We start from the raw sequence: 18,399 nt of genomic DNA on the forward strand, positions 1-18,399 counted from the left end.
GGTCCAGAGCAGAAGAGTGATGAATCTGCTGTCTCCCTGACAATGTGGTGGAGGTACCATAACAACACAATGTGGTCATTTGCAAAAACGAAAAGAGGGTTTTCAGAACATCAAAGAAGTTGTTCATGCGATGAGGTACAATACCAGGCCTAAGACACTGCCATTGGGGTAGTCCAGTCTTCAGTCGGAGAGGAGAGGGTTTTATTGATTGCAATGCAGTGACTGTGCGGGTGAATGAAGTCAGACATCCAGGCATGAAGAGGTGCTTGCATGTCACATGCAATGAACACGGCAAACAGAGCAGGATGCCACGCTGTCTCAAATTCCCAAGACATCTCCAGGGCGACATCCTGACCTCTTGGTTGAGATGTACAGCCTCCAAACCATTGCTGAAATGGAAGCAGTGGCATATCCAGAGTTGAGAGTCGGGCTGAAGTCCAAATGGATGGGCAAATATCAGGTTTTTTGAAAATAGGAAAGATTCGTTGTCAGCAGCGATGATAAATTTCATGACTTTGCTTAAATTGGAAGTAAGCTTACAAGCCTGTAGTCGAGAGGATCGTTTTGTGCACACTTCTTGTGAATGGGAATAATGTTTGTTGACTTCCAGGCAGATGGAAGGTAGCCAATGGAGGACAGGCTGAAGAAAGCAGCCAAAAGAGAAGAGCAGTACAACTAAATTTGAGAACATGGGCACTGATGACCTCTGGGCCCATCACTTGAAGAAGCTAAACAGAACTTTTTCTACCTTCTCAGGTGAGGACACAAAGTCCAGTTTACAGTTGGTACGACGAGTGAGTGAGATGGGGACAGAGCGGGATGAGCTAGTTTGGTACATGAGATCTGGAGGCACACACTGAGTTCTGACAGTCTAATTTATCTAGAGCGGTATCTACAATGATGCCATTTGAGTTGGAGGAGATGGACAGACTGAATAAACATACACTAGACAGACTGAATAAAGTGCCGCCACACATTTGAGGAAAGAAACTGCTTGGAGAGTTCACCCAGAGATTTATAAGATTATTTTTTTTCTATTTTGCCTGAAGATAGACATTTCTTGCGAGCCTTAGAGTTACCCAATGTTGCCCTAAGTTGAGTTATCCTTCCATGCGGAGAAAGCAAGTTGTTTGGCATCAACAGGCCACGCCACAGGTCAGGGTACCACAGTTACGTTGATGTAATGGATAGTGCAGATGCGATGAGATACATCTGTGCACAAAACAAAGTAGGTTTTGGTGAAAGTATTTCCAGCCACAATCAAAAGCAGATTTTGTGGCGATGGCAGCCAATTCCTTTCGTGAGTGGGCAGATTGCAGTTCCTGCCAGTTGGCATATTCAAACCACCAAATTCTGCAACGTTGAGGTTGGTCCCTCAAAATGGCTAGAGAGATATGGGCTCTGACAAGAACATAGTCAGAGCAGTCTAGAGGGGCAGAGAAGGAACAGGAGGTTGGATAGAAAGTTCATTATTATGTGGTTAAGGAGGGAGGACATACCAGTTACAGAAATCTTGGATGGAAAGTTTATCATTTGAGTCAGATCTACAGTAGTCCTGAGCTTCATTCCCATGAATGGCTGCTCCAGAGCTGGCACCCAATCAGCTGGCATTGTGACAGTTGAAATTGCCACAATTGAGGAACAGAAAGATGGTAATGGACCATTACGAGTTGATCAATGTACAAGGAAACAGGTATGTAGAGAGTCGGCATCATTCGGTGGTTGGTGCACCACGCAGCCAAACATTAGGTGGTTGTGCAGTGGTATTTGTAGCCAGATGCATTTCAGAGGGCTATGAGGGATTTGTGTGGAAAATAAATCGTGAGGAATGGTGGACGAAAAACTTGCCATGGCAAAAAACAATAACCGACACTCGCTTGCCTTCTTTCAGGCAGCTGTCATATTGTCAGTGGCCACAAACTCCCTGTGTTTGTTCCTTCATGCTCTTCCTTCCAGTCCTTAATAATTCCTACCTATCACCACCACCCAGTGTCTCCAGACCCACTTCTAAGCTTGCTGACCCCCTAACTCCTGTTCCTCCCTGCGTCTCTTCCTTACCTATTGCTACGGGTTTCGGGGATGAGGACCGGAGTCCCAAACGTCACTCCCGACTAAGTGTGTTATTGGGTGACTAATGTTAGTGACCCTAGGTCCTATCCCCAATCCGCCCGGCCGAGGCCTGCAAGCTAGCCGAGCGGTTTTTGGAAGCTTGAACTATTGGTTTAAATTTAATGCAAAGAGTAGAGGCTCTAGAGTCTAGACTGTAGACTACCATACTGCCGGCTCAGGGGAGCTTGCAACCCGATCCGAAAAATGTCAATCACACAAAATGAAATACAATCAATTTACTTCAAAGAATGCAAAACGATACAATAAGCAAATCATACAAGTATGACGACATACTTAATTAATTAATAATGACAGACTGAAACAATTAACACAGGCCACATACAACCGATACGAAAGGACGACACACAATTAATAAAATAATATTCGCAGGGAATTGAAATAAAACGGGATATGAGGATGGGAATGGAATGGGTTCAGGCCTGTTTGAAGAGCAGTTTCATCGACGCTCGTCGAGCAGGGCTTGGCAGGAACAAAGGTTCATCAACGTGCTGCAATTCCTTTCTTCTTTGATCCCTTTCCTTTTGCCAACCTCCGTCATACAACACAGCAAATTCCTCAGGAAGTTCATTGAGGTCGACTTCTTCATATAACACACGCCGAGCCCGTTCACAGCACGGAGGTATATAATATGGAGAGCCAATTGGCCACCTCGCAGCATTAGCCGCCGTGAAGCCACCGGAAATAGTCTGGCGGCCATATTGGGAAGCCGATCGTAAGCCTGTCAAAGCAAAGGCGTGGCGCACTGATGATGCAGCTGGAGCGAATTTTAGGACCGCCGACTATTTAATTAATATGGAATACTAATATTTGAACTGATATTCGGGCTCAGAATCCCGTTCTTTAAGGAAATGGTGTTCATTAAGTTTGAAGTTGGTTCTAGACGCATTTTTCCTGGGGAATCCAATGGTTTAGAGCTTGTTTGAAAAAAAAGTGCCCAAAATTACCGCTCGGTGTTCTTTATCGTTCTTCTCATGACCCAATCACCCACTAGTAGGAATAAGAATCCTGACATGTTACACCCCTGTTTAACTCCTGTCTTCACCTTGAACCATTCTGTTGTTTCACCTTGGTCGACGACCGCACATTGAAAGTCTTGGTAAAGGGCTTTTACAAGGTTCACTAATTTTCCAGGTATGCTGTATTTCTTCATTATGACCCAGACTTTCTCTGGGCAAGGAGTCGAAAGCTTTCTAGAAATCTATAAAATTGAGGTACATCGTCGTTTGCCATTCTTTGGCTTGTTCTATAATATTCCTCAATATAAAGATCTGATTTGTTGTCATGTTATATGATGTTACTTAATTCAGTCATTATATTGTAACTAAGATGTGTATGTTTCTATTACCGAGATGTTAGAAACCACGCAGATATAATGATAACCAGAGTTTATTCTACACCGACATGGGTCAGCAACACATCAACAGTGAGTCAGTCACATAAATGACATGAAACGCTGTCATGTAGTTAACCCACACAATTCACAGTTAACCCACAAAACACACCCACACCATGTAGAGATGAGGTCGCTCTTATATTTCAGCTTGCTCTGGTGTTGCCTCACTGGTGAGCAAACAGGACCAGTTTGCAATATTTTTTCCTGATGCGCTCTTCCTTCATGTCATCATCGAGTGTTCTCACAACATGATGGAAACGTATCTTGCTGTATGATTGTGATACAGAATGTATTAAAGCAAACACATGGTTGCTGTCTGCCTCACAGTCAAACATGTGCCGATCCAAGGAAGCAAATGTAGACCGACCGACCTCAGAAAGGACAGAAGTGGAAATTGCCACTCTTATCCCACTTTCACGAGGCATTTTGCCATTGCTTACAGCCAGGAGCCTCTTGACACAGCGTTCAGTCGCCTCACAGACACGAACAACACTGTGCGAGGGAACTATGAGGCCACCCCTGTTCTTGGTAACAATCAGGCTGTACATTGGTGTGGTTTGCCATTCTTCATTGTTACTGGTCAATGCAGAAAGACATTGGCTACACTTCAGAGTCTTCCTCACCATCCTCACCACATAGCCGGCAATATAGCCAACACATGACTCTGTAAAGATGGAAAGTTGCTCAAAATTTGGAATATCCGCATAGTCGTGGTCCTCTTTTGCCGGCGATCTCAACTCCAGGTCGTATCGTCTGGCCACCAACATGTCGTGACTCTCGTCAGGCACAGCCTGCTTTGCAACGCACTTGAAGGAAGCCGCATTCAGGATTCTGGTTGAGTCCTGTGCAGAACAGTTCCCACTTGCAGACTTGATGTCATGTCGCATCAAGAGGCGCTTATATGCGGCAACAAACTGCCGGGCCGTTGGGTTATTCCCACTTCCACATGCAATGCGGACCGCTCCAAAGAAAAGTTCAATGTGGTCTTGGCTCATTTTGTACGTGAGCAGGTATCGCAGGGGAGATGAGGCAGGTTTGACATATGTGAAATACAAAATTGTGACACTCTCTATGCAGATCATGAAACCAATGAAGGGGGTTTTCAAACGCGTATTGGTCATAACTTGACCATTCATGTTTTTGATGTTGGACAAGTAACTGTAGGCAGTATCCAGGAATGGCAGGAAAAGTCCTTCTCGTGATGTCATGAGTGGTGCCTTGTAGTTTCGTGCCAATGGATTGCGAGAATTTAGAATGTCAAACAGTTTGTCCAATGTTTCAATGTATTGGCAGGTAGCCTCACTGCCCTGAAATTCTGATAGTTGCAAAGTGTCCCTGCAAAACCGAATTGCATCTGCCACACTAGTGCTCAATGTCTGAGCGGCTGTGTCCACCTTCATGACATTGCTCTTCCACTCGATGTGTTTCCGGGAGAGCTTATTTCCCAGACGCAAGCCTTCCCTCTTCTGCAGATCAAAGAGTGCCTGGATGTATTTCCACGCGATGACTTTTTTGTTGCCATCCTCCATCATTTTCATGGATCCAAGACAGTTTCTTGCAAGTTTAAGCATGTGACATGCATCGAGTACAACACAAATTTTCTTTTCGGGATTTGCTGGGTGGGGAAATGTTGGTTTCACATTCTGCGGCGTGATGTCGGCACCTAGCTCACGTAACATTGTCAAATGAGCGGACGGTCCATCGCAAGTTAAGGAAACCACCTCTGCACCGATATCATGCAATTTTAGTAGACATTGTGTCACCAAATTCGCCTGTTCCTTCCCCGACAATCCATTTATCATAAAGTATGCTACAGGCACTTTCCAACTGTCATTCAGTGCAACCAGCATGAAAACCAGTGCGTTGCTGGCCTGGGGAGCACTGTCATCTTGGACTCCGTTTCCGATGTCGACGTACCCCAATACCTTGTCCCCTAAAAAGTCAATTGCCTTCATGATGGCCATCTCGTCTAACATCAGGCTACACAGTGTTCTCTTGCCAGTCTCCTTCTCTGCTTTAAACCGGCTCTCTAGTGCTTGGAATACAACTGCACTAAAACCAGGTGAACCATCAATTGCGCTGTACCATTTCCGGATTGTGGATGGACTTGGCAGTGCCAAGTCGAATGTCTCTCGAACATAGTCGTATCCTTTAGCAGAATAAAATTGAAGAGTGAGTGCGAAAGACAAAGACACAAGACACGAAAGTCAAACACGGACGCAGACACAATCGGCTTCCCAATATGGCCGCCAAGCAACTTCCGCTAGCTTCAGCCGACAGCCGTCATTGGCTCTCCAGTTTATTATATACCTCCGTGGTTCACAGCATGAAGCACAGTTCACAGAATCGCTTTTTCACAACCCCGCCAAGAACCGCTCTTCTTCTTCTTTTTCCTCCTACCCTTTTCCCGCACTTTCTTGCTTGAAAGAAAAAGGATTGAATCGTTTCCAAAGCTGTGTTGTGCACCACCACCAACAGTATAAATCACGTGGCGTAAAAGGAGTCGAATATGGGGTAAACTTTAAGAAAAAGGAAAAATAAATCCGACAAGGTCCTATTTGTGGATCCACAGCTGAACTGGCATTTCTATGCAATACACCCTAAACAACACGACTCCTAAATGATTGACATTCCCACAAACGGAACACTATTTTTGTGCATCTCTACCTTTTGGCCTGCCTCTTCCCCATTCTGGCAGGATAGCGTATAAGTATGAGCGCTCACCTCTTAGCTTCCTGGGGTTTGAATCTCGACCCAGCTATAAACTGTCACTCTGGTGTTTCACAGGCATGGCGATACATCAATGTGAGTGCTGTCCCTCAGTGGATGTTAAACTGGGTGTCCCATTTGCTGGGTATTGGTTAATTGATTTTAAAGATCCCAAGATGCCTTTTTGCGAAAGGGTAGGCAAGTCATCATTGACCGCCTTGTCAAATTCCAGATTTTTGCACCCTCAGTTGAGTAACTTGCGTCTGAGTGGTGACACATTCACGATTGTAACCCTTGCCAAAGTAACTGCTTCAGCAGAACAGATGCTCTGTGTAAGAGCATGGTGTCTGTAAAGTTCTGATGTAGAATAGATCACGAGGCGATGTCAAAGAGAACAATCATTTATTGCAGCACCCAGAATGATGTTGATGTGCAACGACCTCGTACACACACCCCTTTCCCGCTAACCCGAGCTCCACCTTCATACTCGAAAACGCAAGCAAGCACTTCCGGTTCCACACAACCAATGTAATACCATTACATCTCCCTTTCCCACAACAAAAAAAGTAATAAAGTAAAACAGCAAACCCGTGTAATACCATTACATGTCTGCACTGTCATTAGATCATTAAAACACTAAACCAGTAACCCAGAGCAGTTAACACGAGATAACCAAATTGTATAAAATATGCAAACATCAGATAAGCAAAGTGTTTTATAGATCAGAAGGCATGGCGCTTTCACTGCTCGGCCAGACCTCGTATGGACAGTTGTCAGATTCTGTGACGGAGGCAACCTGTGACTAAAACTGGCAGAACCCTGGGGAGATTGATGAACCATCTCTGCTCTGGTAGCACGAATGACGTCACAGTCATGATTCACAGGTTCATTACCAGACCTTGCAGATGGTTCACTGTTCCCACTCACTGTGGCTTCAGAACTCTTGTTTTGGCTCGAAGATTTATGGGGCACCGCAGCACATGCCGGGAGCTCCTGAATGTGAATTAGGTTGCGTCGGAGTGTTTGACCATTTGGTGACGCGAGCAAATATGACCGTGGCTCTTCACATGCCGAGAACGGCGGCCGGCTCCCAACAATGGGTGTTGTGGTTCTGAACGCGAACTCGCTGTCCAGTGCATAGGCACGACATTTCGTGTGTCCGAGCATGCTTACCATGGTAGAGCTTTTGTAAGTAGCGGCGCCTCTCCAGCTCCTTGTGGATGAGGTTGTCATCGTCATGCACATTGGCGATTCTGGTTGGTACCAGTGATTTGATTTTTCTGCCCATTAGCAGTTGAGCAGGACTTGCCAAGCTGTAGCTCACCAGGGTGGACCGCCAAGCTGGCAGTGCCAGATGAAAATCGTTTCCCGCACTTTTTGATCTGCGCTGGAGAAATGGGGACCATTATCACTCAAACGTATCAGGAATTCCGAACTCAGAAAAAATCTGTCCCAAGGTCGCAATAATCGTGCGACTGGGAGCAGACTCGGGCAGTTTGCAAACAATAGGAAATTTGGAATAATAATCTGTGACTAGCCGAAACCCGTGGAACATCCACGGAAGGGAGGATGTGGTGTATGGATGGAGTGTACCATTATGGATGGCATAGGGGATTTGCTTGTCAGAGTAAGAGTTAGGAAGAAAGATGAGAATGAAGAGTGCGTATATGAACAACGATCGCCCACACCGGCACAAATGCATGCTCTGGATTGTCCACTCAGTGGACGGCTTGCTTTCGCCTTCGCCTGTCCAATCAGCGGACGGCTTGCTTCGCCTTCGCCCAGCAGACGCCAATACAATGGCGTCGTAAGATGGCGTCGTATCGGCAGTTAATCGGATGCTTTTGGGCCCCACGTCAGCTAATTCAGATTTTTCGAGTATGTCTGTACGTGATAAACAAAGAGCGCGGTTCGTAGATCGTAAATCCATTAGTGCCGTGGGCATCGGGTCACTGGGTGCGGCGTAAAAGGGATAACAAAGTCGAGTCCTTACGCTATTATTATATAGATGACAAGCCACTGAGCTGCATCAAAATAGAACAGGTCACATCCGACTTTGCTCCAAGGTCTGAGCGGAATGTCATGTTGCTGTCGTGGTTCAGGCAGCTGAGATTTCCGGTGTCATTGGCAGGTAGGACAGCATTCCACTAGCCGATCAATGGCCTTGTTAACGTTATACCAGTACACAGTGTCCTTCGCCAGCAGTTTAGTTTTCTCATGTCCAAAATGGCCTGAGTGGAGTTTCTGCAGAATGTCGTTTTTTAGGTATAATGACTCTCTCTCCTTTAAGAATTATACCATTTTCAATTGACAGCTCATCCCGAAAACTCCAGTATGTCCTAAGAGCCTCTGGGAGGTCCTTCAGATGGTCTGGCCATCCACTGATAAGTCTCGAACTTGACTCGGGTCAGAATCACGAAGTGTTTCCTGTTGTAGCTGAGAAAACTTCTCAGAAGAGAAATGGACCAAGTCAACACGCAGGTCTAAGTCAATTGTCATTGTATTGAGTGGACTAGGAAGGCGGGATAGGCCATCGGCAAGCTGATTGTCTGCCTCAGAGCGGTACTCGATTGTAAAGTTATACCCTTGGAGTCTGACAAGCATTCGTTGCAATCTCGGTGGGGCAGCAATCAATGGCTTGTTAATGATCATCAACAACAGTTTATGATCGGTGAGCACAATGAAACTCCGACCATACAGGTAGGTATGGAAACGTTCAATGCCAAACACGATGGCCAATAGCTCACGTTCAATGCAAGTGTAACGTTGTTCAGTATCTGTTAGAGTTTTGCTTGTATACACCACTGGTTTCCATGTTTCCTTTCAAGCTTGCATACGCCACTGGCTTTATCTGGTTTCCATGGGCCTGAAGCAATGCTGCACCAAGGCCTTGAAGACTGGCATCACATTGGAGGTAGACTGGCTTCTCTGGCTGATAGTAGTGGAGAAGAGATGTTTCCAACACCTCATTCTTCAGATGATCAAATGCAATTTGATGGTGCGGCTCCCATAGGAATTCAGAATCCTTTTTGAGAAGGTCTCTAAGAGTCGCGGATTTCACACTGAAGTCCTTGATGAAGCGCGACAAATATGTCATGAGGCCGATGAAATGTCAAAGCTCATGTGCCAGACATGTTAGCCATGCTGGTCCTCTTGCAAGCAACTGTACCTGGCTTGTTGTTATTTGTGTACGTGCTCTTCCCATGGTTATTACCTCACCTCGCTGGGTCCCGATCTATCACATGGTGGCAGCGGTGTTCAACTTTTAAACCAGCCCGACAGGGTAAGAGCACATTTTCGTCAAAGGTGCCCCAACCCCTGCACACTTCGGGCCTGCTTCGGGGGAGACGCTATTCCCGACACATTCTTCGGACGATTTTTTTTTCTCACCGACACATGCACATTCTCCCATGACCAGCATGGCTAACATGTCTGGCATTGAACCACCTATATAATTGACTGGCGGGCCCCAGACCTGCCCTCTGCATTCGCTGCTTTTAAGCAGTATGCTGAACACTTACTCGAGGGACCCCTCGCTGGAATGAGCCCAGAGGAGCAAGTAAACTACATCATACTGTGGGTAGGACAGCAAGGCCTCCACATGTACAATTTGTGGGACCTGTCTGATGATGATCGCAAACAACCCCCAAAAAATGGGAGAAGTTCATAACACATCTCGAGCCGAGGACCAATTTCCGACTTGATCGTTTCCACCTACAGAAGTATATACAGGAACCTGTTGAATCCATCGATGAATTCATGACTAGATTACGGCTACAGGCTCAAAAGTGCAGATTTGGCACCACTAAAGAGCTGGAAGACTGTCTAATTGAACAGTTAATAATTGGCACCAGGCACGAGAGTCCAAGAAACATTGTTAGGCATGGACGAAACCCTTACATTGGACAATGCGGTGGACCTGGCTCGTACTGAAAAGGCCACACGGCCCACCTGTAACAATTCTCTAACAACACTGCGGTTTACGATGTCCAGTGGTCCAATGGTCAGAAGGATCATTGCCAATGGTGTGGTGGGAATCACTCCCAGGGCCCCAGAACCAAGTGCCCAGCTTCGGAATCCACATGTGATGCATGCGGAAAGCCGTCTGCAAATCCACCCAGTGACAGCGCGCACCCAGTAGAACTTGATAGCAGCACAGAGCCCCCCAAGGAGATCCACCATTCCGGACCGCCAGATGCACTCTGTCACCGGGCAACCTGCACGCGTTCCAGCCTTCCCTACTCTGGAGGAAGGGTTTGAGACCCTGACATTCAATATTGGGCGGGCTGCCTCTGCTGGCCTCGCTCCGTGTGAAGAGTGGGATAAAGTATTTGCCATCATAGACATCCAACTGGACAACCGTCCCAACACTACAGCCACTCTCAAAGCCAAGATAGGCACAGGTGCTCAGGGAAATGTTTTACCACTCAGAATATTCAGAAGAATGTTCCCAAGCAAGCTCGACTCTCATGGCTTTCCCCAGAATGGTGCAACTATTCCTAAGAAGACTACCCTCCATGCATATGGGGGATCTAACATACCTCACTTTGGGGCTGTACGTATACCCTGCTCATACCAGGGCAGAACAGCCCATGCTGAGTTTTATGTCACAGAGTCTGATGGCTCAGCCATATTAGGCCTACCAACATCGTCAGCCCTATGGCTTGTGGTGCTCAACTGCTCTGTGAAGGACAATGATAAATCACAGCACCTACCAGTCACATCCAAAGACGACCTAAGTAAGCTTTACCCTGGCCGATTTAAAGGGATTGGTCATTTCAAGGGGAAGTTACACATCACCACAGATAATTCCGTACCTCCAGCTATACACCCACCTCGCCGCTGTCCCATACACATGCGGGAGGAAGTGAAGCGTGAGTTCGATGAGATGGAAAACCTTGGCGTCATCACAAAAGTGACTGAACCTTCTGACTGGGTATCTAGGCTAGTCTACACAAGGAAACCTAATGCTCAGCAAAGGATATGTTTTGACCCAAAGGACCTCAACAAGGCCATCAAAAGGCCCCACTATCATACCCCAACGCTGAAGGAAATTACACCAAATTTCCACAATTCATCGGTATTCTCTAAGTTGGATGCACGGCATGGATACTGGTCGATCGAGCTGGACAATGAATCCAGCATGCTCACGTGCGTCAACAGACCGTTCAGCCGTTATCGCTTTCTCAGGCTGCCATTCGGTCTTAACATGAGCCAGGACGCATTCCGACATAAAATGGACGAGATATTGGAGCACTGCTGATTACATTATCGTCTATGGCCGGACTAATGAGGAACATGACATCAGCCTCCATTGCCTTATGACCACAGCCAATTAACATGGTCTCGTCTTTAACCTAAACGTGAATTTAAGAGGCCAAGTGTGAATTTTTTTGGCCTGATCCTTGATTCAAATAATCTCCACCCGGACGCTGGTAGAGTTGAGGCGATCAGCAAATTGAAGGCACTCACTAATGCCACAGAACTACAACAGTTCCTCGGCATCACGACCTACATGGCATCATTTGTATAGCATCTCTCAGAACAAGCTAAATCACTTAGGGAACACCTACAAAAAGGTGCTATCTTCGAATGGACTTCGTCACACCAATGAACATTTGACTCGATCAAAAAACTACTCTGTCACCAGGTGCCACTCAGATACTTTGATCCACACAGCACGACTGTCATACAGTTGGACGCTTCTATGCACGGACTTGGCGCCGTTCTATGCCAGAATGGCATGCCCATAGCATTCGCTTTGAGGACTCAGTGACACTGAAACCAGGTATGCCAACATCGAATGCGAGCTACTTGCAGTAGTCTATGGGTACGAGGGGTTTCACACATACGTCTACAGAAGTCATTTCACTGTGGAATCCGACCATAAACCATTAGAAATGATTCACCTCAATAACCTCTCAACAGCATCCCACTGCCTTCAACACCTACCTCTCCGCATTTTACCTTATGTATGTCTGTAAACGGCCGATGCGCTGTCTCGCCAACCATGCAAGAACCATCTCGACACCCCGGACACTGGTGTATCCATCAGTCTTGTCCAGTTTTCTGCCAATAAGCTTGCAGAATTACGCCAGTCTACACACATGGATGAGGAATTGCAGCAATTGAAATACATCATTATCAACGGATGGCTGGATTGACATATGTCTGGACCTCATCAGCTATAGAGGCAGTACTGGGCAATACTGGGCCTATAGAGGCAAACTAGCTATCGAGGATGGGCTCATTATGAAAGGTGAATGCATTGTCATACCACGGTTGATGCAGCGTGAAATTCTCTCCTGCTTACATGAAGCTCACCAAGGAGCTAATAAAACAAAGCTCCGCACCAAGACGTGTGTCTTTTGGAATGACCTCAACAAGGATATATAATCCATGACATGGTGTTGCAGTACCTGCCAGCAATATCAGAAATCCGAACGATCGGAACCACTGTTACAACACGAGATACCAACCAGACCATGGCAAACTGTCACAGCTGATATATATTCTTCTTCGACCATGCAGAACGCCTGCTCATAGGTGACTACTACTCAGAAATTCTCTATAGTCAAGAGGATCAGCAGTAGTCCGAGCAGCGATGCAGTCTGCCAGGTGTTTAGGTCCGTCTTCTCGGAGCACGGCATATGTGATCATGTTGTAACAGACAATGGGCCACAGTTTGCATCCAAGACGTTTGCCAACACCGCCGAGAAATGGGGATTTGACCATGTTACCTCCAGCCCTCACTTCCCACCCTCAAACGGTTTCATCGAACATGAAGTTCAGACAATCAAGAACATTCTTGTCAAAGCCAAACATGCTGGCGTGGACCCATTCATGTCTCTTCTGATACTGCACTCCACGCCTATTGATCATTCCCTTCCATCACCTTCTGAACTACTAAACCAATTCACTCTCAAGACAAACAGCCTGGTGCGCATCCATAACACTGCTACAGGGAAGGACAACATTGCTTTTCGACTTCAACAACGCCAATGGCGGCAGAAGACGTATTTGACCAACACGCCGGACCACAACTGTGCAACCTCAACCCGGGTCAGCCTGTCCGTGTCCAGGACAGCAACACTGGGCAATGGTTACCAGCAGCTGTGATGGTTGTGTCTGTGTCCAGGACAGCAACACTGGACAATGGTTACCAGCAGCTGTGATGGGTGTCTGCCCGGAGCCCCGCTCATACAATGTAACTACCGAGTCGGGAACCATCATCTGAAGCCATCGCCTGATGACAACTACCGAAGTGCCCAAACAACTCTTCCACCGGTGTCACCTAAATGTGTACGGTTCACCACGCCAGATACGTCACCCAGCCAAAACCTTCCACCACCGGACATCATGACTGACTCTCCAAACAATAGCATTCCCACAGGTCAGTTGGTATTCCCACATGTCTGTCCCAATAACATTCCCACATGTTCTGGCCAGTTGGTCATGCAACCACCCTGCTATATGAGTGGTATGTATGGGGCATTGGCAGCTTGCTGTCCTTTTTGGTAATTATCATCATGCTTCTTTTTAGAAGAAGGGGGATGTCAACCACTGAATTACTAATGGTACCTTGTCATTACCAATAATTCTGTGCAACAATAACTTGCATATTATTTACTCATATAATTCTGTGCTTTTGTTGAGTTTATCATACACATGATTTTTGGGGTACTTCCTCTTCCGGTGCACTGTTCAATACAGCTCCTCTGGCAAGCAACTGCACCTGGCTCGTCGTTATTTGTGTGCACGCTCTTCCCATGGTCATTACCTCACCTCGCTCGGTCCTGATCTATCACACATGGTATGTTAATTAAAGATTGTCTTCCATTGTCACTTCTGTAAGCCTACTATCCTGCCACCATATGTTATTTTACTTTTCTGTGATCCTCAACTTCTACTGAATCCATAGAAGGAGCACTGGTAATGGTTAGCACATTAGATACAAATGCGACATTAATTATGATCAATGTGTAGTTGTGAGACGAATGACATAAAAGTTTAACAGCACAGGTTTTACACTAAGGACGAAATTAAGCCAGAGGTCCTTGTATTCCACAAAAAATTACAGGAATGTCTTGTATTATCCTTGTCCTGAATCTAATATAAATTGTCATATCTTCAATGAGCCTCAAAAAGAGAACCATGACAATCACAAGTACATATGGGCAGGGTGCAGCCCGAAGTGGAGATCGGTTTCTGAGGTTTGGGACATGGAATGTGGGGACAATGACAGGGAGATCAGGAGAAGTGGTGGAAGTATTGGTCAGAAGAAGAGTGGACATATGTTGTGTGCAAGAGACGAGATGGAAGGGAAGTGGTGTGAGAATGGTGAAGGGTAGGCAGGGACAGAAATACAAGTTTGTGTGGCAAGGGTGCCCAGAGGGCGTGAATGGTGTTGGTGTCCTGTTTTCTGAGGAGTTTGTAGACAGTGTGGTGAGTGTGACTAGAGTGAGTGATAGGTTGATGATGGTGAAAATGATGATTGGAAAGCTCTTGGTGAACGTCATCTCGGGATATGCTCCGCAGGTTGGTCGAAGCGATGAAGAGAAGGACAAGTTCTGGTGGGCGATAGAGAAGCTGATGGAAAACGTGAAAGATGAGGAAGTTGTTGTGGTGGGAGGAGACCTGAATGGACATGTGGGAAGGAGTATGGATGGTTTTGAGGGAGTTCATGGGGGTTACGGATATGGTGTGAGAAATGGAGAAGGTGAAAGGATTTTGGAGTTTGCTGATGGAGCTGATTTGTTGATTTGTAATACTCAGTTCCACAAAGAGGACAATAAGCTTGTTACATACACGTCAGGTGGGTCGACGACAACCGTTGACTACCTGATGGTGCGTCGGCGAGATAGGGGGCACCTCAGGGACACAAAGGTGATCCCGGGGGAGGAGGCTGTTTCACAGCACCACTTGGTTGTCTGCGACATAAGGGTGAAAGGTGCGATGAGAGCTCGGCGGGTGAAGTACCAACCGAGAATGAAGGTGTGGAGGTTGAAAGAGGTGACAGTAAGGGAGGCATTAAAAGAGAGGCTGAGTAGGGTAGAGGATGATGTGGTTGAGCTTGAAAGTGGTTGGATGTCAATGAAAGCTAGTCTGTTGGGAGCCGTTGGTGAGGTATGTGGATGGACAAAAGGACCACCGAGGCACTCGGAAACATGGTGGTGGGATGTTGAGGTTGGAAAGAGGATTGACGAGAAGAGGAAGAAGTTCAAAGAGTGGCAGAAGGCGAAGGGTACGGGAGCAGAAACAGCAGAGCATGAAAGTTATAAGGCAGCCAGGAAGGCTGCAAAGAAAGAGGTAGCAAAGGCGCAGGGGGCATGTAGGAAAATGTTCGGAGAACGCTTGGATTCGGAAGAGGGTCAGAAAGCAGTATTCAGGATTGCAAAGCAGATAGCGAAAGAGAGGTGTGATGTGATGGGGGTGAGTTGCTTGAAGGATGAAGTGGGACAAATCGTTGTCGACCCAGATGGAATTAAAGGAAGATGGAAAAGATATATGGAAATGCTGTTGAATACAGAGAATGAATGGGATGGCAACATAGAGAGTAACCCAGTTTTAGGACCAGCAGAGAAGCTAACTGAGAAGGAAGTTGAGGAAGCGATAAAAGCAATGAAGAGTGGAAAAGCGCGAGGGCCGACGGGAGTTGTGGGAGATATGTTGAAGGCAGCAGGAAGTTGGGGTGTGAAGAGAATGACAGAGATCTGTAATCTGGTGGTGAAAGAAGGCCGCATTCCAGTGGGTTGGGAACTGAGTACCCTCGTCCCTCTATACAAGGGGAAAGGTGACCCTCTGGAGTGTGGCTCGTACCGAGCGATAAAGTTATTGGAGCATGGAATGAAGGTATTGGAAAGGGTGTTGGAGAGGAGGATAAGGAAGAAAGTGAAGATCGACGAAATGCAGTTTGGATTTATGCCAGGAAGAGGAACGACAGATGCGCTTTTCATTGTGAGGCAGTTGCAGGAGAAGTACATGGATAAGAGGAAGAAGTTGTTTTTTGGGTTAGTTGATCTGGAGAAAGCATTCGATAGTGTTCCACGCAAAGTATCGACATGGGCATTGAGGAAGTTAGGAGTGGAGGAATGGTTGATCAGAGTAGTGATGGCAATGTACAAAAAGAGCACGCACAGCTGTAAGGACGAAGGACGGGAACAGTGGTGAGTTTGAGGTGAAGGTGGGAGTGCATCAGGGGTTGGTACTAAGTCCACTACTATTTGTAGCTGTGATGGAGGTGCTGGCTCAGACCGTAAAGGAGGGTTTACCGTGGGAGTTGTTGTATGCAGATGATCTGGTGTTGATTGCGGAAAGTATGGATGGACTGAAGGAAAAGGTGAACAAGTGGAAGGAATGTATGGAGACAAAAGGTCTGAAGGTGAATATCGGAAAGACAAAGGTGATGGCAAGTGGTAAAGCATGTGGTGAGGTGGAAAGAACTGGGAAGTGGCCGTGTGCTGTGTGCAGGAAGGGTGTCGGAGTGAACTCCATTCAATGTACAATGTGTGCTGAGTGGGTTCATCAAAAATGTAGTGGTCTGAGAGGGTCATTAACCAGTGTGGCAGCTACATTCAAATGTAAGGTGTGCACAGAGGGAGCTGCAGATGGAGGAAATGTTGAGTTGGATCTTGGAGACGGCGTGAAGCTGGAAGGTGTGAAAACATTTTGCTACCTCGGAGACATGCTGAATGGAGAAGGTGGATCAGACTCAGCAACGGTTGCTCGAGTGAGATGTGCATGGAAGAAGTTTCGGGAACTGAGTGGCATGCTGATGAGGAGGAGAGTGTCGCTGAAGCTGAAGGGAAAGGTGTATGCTGCATGTGTGAGAAGTGTTATGATTTATGGGAGCGAGACATGGGTAATGAACGTAGAGCAGCAACGAAGGCTGGAAAGGGTGGAAATGCGAATGGTTCGATGGATGTGCGGAGTATCGTTGAGAGAGAGGAAGACAAATGATGAATTGCGAAAGATGATGGGAATATTGCCTGTGATTGATGCTGTGAAGAGGAACAGGTTGAGATGGTTTGGTCATGTATTGAGGAAGGATGAAAGTGACTGGTTGAGAAGAGTGATGGAAGTTAATGTAGAAGGAAGTAGAGGACGGGGAAGACCGAGAAAGACTTGGCTAAAGATGGTGGAAGAAGAAATGCGGGCAATGGGGTTAACAAGGAGAGATGCAGAAAATAGGGCAAAATGGAGAAGATTGTCATGGGGACCGCAAGGCTAACCCCCGCTCTAGCAGGGAACATGGCCTTAAAATGCATGTTGTTGTGTTGTATATCTTCAATGAGCATGAGCAACTGTAAAAACAAAAAGAAAACGATCAGTTTCACCTGAATCCTTGTTAAATATAGACAGTTGTCTTACTACTACAACCAAACACGTGTGAAAGTCATATTTTTGATGAAATAATTCACACCATTATCAGACATTTCATTTTAGCATTGTATCTCAATTCAAGGTCCATTAATTTTATAACTGAATGGGTGATAACAGGTGGAAATGTCTGATATATGCAAACTCAAAATGCTTTCTTGTTAACCTCACCAGAGGAGAAGTTATTGCATTTAGATCCATTGCTTTCTGCACGCACATGCACGTCCATATAGTATGTAATATTAGAATGTGAGTACGCCTATAAACGATGTACTAGAACGTGAGTACATCCATAAACGATGTACTAGAACATGAGTATGTCTATAAACGATGTACTAGAACGTGAGTACATCCATAAACGATGTACTAGAACATGAGTATGTCTATAAACGATGTACGAGAACGTGAGTACATCCACAAACGATGTACTAGAACGTGAGTATGTCGATAAACGATGTACTAGAATGTGAGTATGTCTATACACAATGCACTAGAATGTGAGTACATCCATAAACGATGTACTGGAATATGAATATGTCTATAAACGATGTACTAGAATGTGAGTATGTCTATACACAATGCACTAGAATGTGAGTATGTTTATACACAATGTACTAGAATGTGAGTACATCTATAAACGATGTACTGGAATATGAATATGTCTATAAACGATGTACTAGAATGTGAGTATGTCTATACACAATGCACTAGAATGTGAGTATGTCTATAAACTATGTACTAGAATGTGAGTATGTCTATAAACGATGTACTGGAATATGAATATGCCT

Source organism: Myxine glutinosa, chromosome 2, assembly GCF_964187855.1.
Source record: "Myxine glutinosa chromosome 2, kmMyxGlut1.1, whole genome shotgun sequence".
NCBI lineage: Eukaryota > Metazoa > Chordata > Myxini > Myxiniformes > Myxinidae > Myxine > Myxine glutinosa.